The sequence below is a fragment of the Misgurnus anguillicaudatus genome, chromosome 12 (assembly GCF_027580225.2).
Source record: "Misgurnus anguillicaudatus chromosome 12, ASM2758022v2, whole genome shotgun sequence".
NCBI classification, from domain to species: Eukaryota; Metazoa; Chordata; class Actinopteri; order Cypriniformes; family Cobitidae; genus Misgurnus; species Misgurnus anguillicaudatus.
The window spans coordinates 7,374,068-7,376,768 of record NC_073348.2 but is presented as its reverse complement, the minus strand read 5'-3'; positions in this window follow the sequence as shown (position 1 = coordinate 7,376,768).

Sequence of the window (2,701 nt, the reverse complement as noted above, 5' to 3'; positions counted from 1 at the left end):
ATAACGTTTTTACATGATTGCAGCTAAATCACAAGTAAACATTACAAAATGCCATGACAAACTTAATTGTGTACGTTGCATTATTTCATAACATTGTTTGCTATAATGTCACTATACATGATTATTGCTATTTATCATAATAGTTTGCAAATTGTGCATGTTTACACTATTTACAACCTCTAGGCTAATCTATGTCCTGATAATTATGTGAGATATTGACAACTGTTGTCATGATAATCGCATGACATACTACAAGCAAGCGCAACAACATAGACTCCAAACAAGTTTACAAATGAGAGATTTACTTACTAGTCCATCAACAAGATCGCCAGATCAGCATCCCATCCAGTGCTGTCTTTTAGCTCATGCCAACGAGTAAAAACCTGACCGAGTGGGACTCTTGTCCGGTTCTTAACGCGGTCAGATTCTCTTTTCCTTTTCCTACTCTCTTCCGAACGCGATTTCTTAACTTTTAAATCGCTTAGCCTCACGTCTCAAATTCGCACATGCAGTTGTTGTTATAGGCTTGATCGACTTGATGCAGCGCTGCAAGAACCGACAGCCGGATGACATCAAAGTGCCGTCTCGGATCATTTTCGCGGTACTTTGACGTCATCCGGCAGTCGGTTCTTGCAGCGCCACACAAAGTCGAACAAGCCTAACGTGTGTGACGTCGGTTGCCGTAAAGCAAGTCGTGATTCTCGCGAGATTTGTCAGGGGCGGTTCTCTCAAGCTTGCATTTCTGGTTTTGGTAGCAGCGTCCTCCCCGAGCTTCAACAAAAGGGATGATTCGCCTTACTATGACCTTGTTTACCACCGAAATAACTTTGAAGCTGTTGTGTAAGATGCAAATTATCCAACCTTTATAAGCCAAATACACCTAATTTCATATGTATTTCTTCTGAGCAATATAAACGTGTGGTTTATTATTTAATACTCCTTTTACTATGTTAAACTCTTTATGTTACTTAATACACCTAGGGTTGCTTTGATGTAAAGTATTATAAGTATATGCATGACAGCTCTTAAATTGCATGTTTAACAAAGTGACACATATATGGTTTTGTATTTACTAGTTTATTAAGAGTAGAGAGATTGATGCATGTATTAGATAGAACAAAGCTTAAGGGATACAGTTTAAAGCATGATTTAAAGACCTGTCTTCGTGGGAGAAAACGCAGAGGAGTTCGGAGAAGAACGACAAAGAGACTAAAGCCCTATTCGCACGGGATTAGTATTACCTGGAGACCTCTAGTGATTTGTAATAATTAAAGAGGTTGTCTGTCATCTTAATACCGTGCGAAACGGCCATGTCTGTAATATGTAGAGTAAAAATTCCTCAGCAAATGACCTACCATATTTCGCCGAACACCGAGGTCCTCTGATAATATTAGTCCCGTGCGAATAGGCATCTCTGTAATTTGTCCAGAATTTGTTACCAGTGAGCCTTTTTTTATTTATTTATTTTCTCAGTTTCTGCGCCTCTCGCACTGCAGCTGTGAAGCGCACATACAGAGACACATCCCTTCGATTTTTTTGGCTTTCATTGTGAAACTTGAGGACTTTATTAGTATATTTCTAATTTTAAACTTCTAATCAGTCTCTCTCGTCCATCTTGATGATTAAAAATATGCAGAACTGTCAATATTTGCGATCTCTAAGTTTAGGTGGAGCTATGGATGTCGTGGTAAAGGAATTTCATTTGCGGTGATTTTGCGTGGCTTACTTGCGTGGTATACCTTGTTTATTAAAATAAGATTATTACTTAAATCCAGAACAACGAGATGCACTGAGGTAGAACGCAGGGTGCTATCTTTCCCCTATGAGAATATATATATTATATTAAAGAACATTGTTTAGGCTTGAAGGCAATACATATTAATATAGGACATTTTCAATTTGTATCTATAACGTTTGAAATTAAGTTGTAAGATCATTTTTAGTCATTTGGCTTTTTTCATCATTTCAGAACAAGCTTAACTGCTATTCATAATAACTTATATTATATTCCGTGTGTTCCTTGGTTGAAAATATGTAGAAATATATGCGAGTAAAAAAGTACAGAACAAAAACATTTAGCTCACACGGAGTGCACGAAAAGCCGTTAATAAAGCGGACTCTCCGTAGAGGACGTGCTGAAACAGTCGAGTCGGCAGATAATCATGATGTTAATGTTTCATGCAGATATTGTTGATGAAAAACTTGCATATCTAAATGCCCAGGCGAGAGTCAAGTGTTCAGTCAGTTAATATACAGCCAGGCGTTACATTGGCTGCTGCCTCCTCGTCCACGGAGCGGAGAAATTCGGTTTTTATTAAAAGCGGTTTTAATGCTGGTAAGCAATCATATTTTGGCGCCTTGTATTTGTGTTGATCAGATAGTTAAAAGTAATTCTAATCTTTAAAACGGCATCTAGAGGCAGAGGACGCTAATTCTGTCATCTCAGTTTCACTTTTTTCCCCACACGTTCACTCACTGTATGATTTAACGAAATATGATTTGGTAAAGGTACCTTTTACAGCATGTCGCGGTGTTGCGTGATAGTGTTATGCAAAGCCTCAACATTATATCAGGGAGATAAGTCAGTAAATTTGAGTGAAATCACAGGCTTTGCTTATCCCGTGCGAACCGGCCACACGAAACTCAGATGTAGGGAGGTAATTTCTAAATCACACAGGGTCCCCAGGTAATACTAATCCCG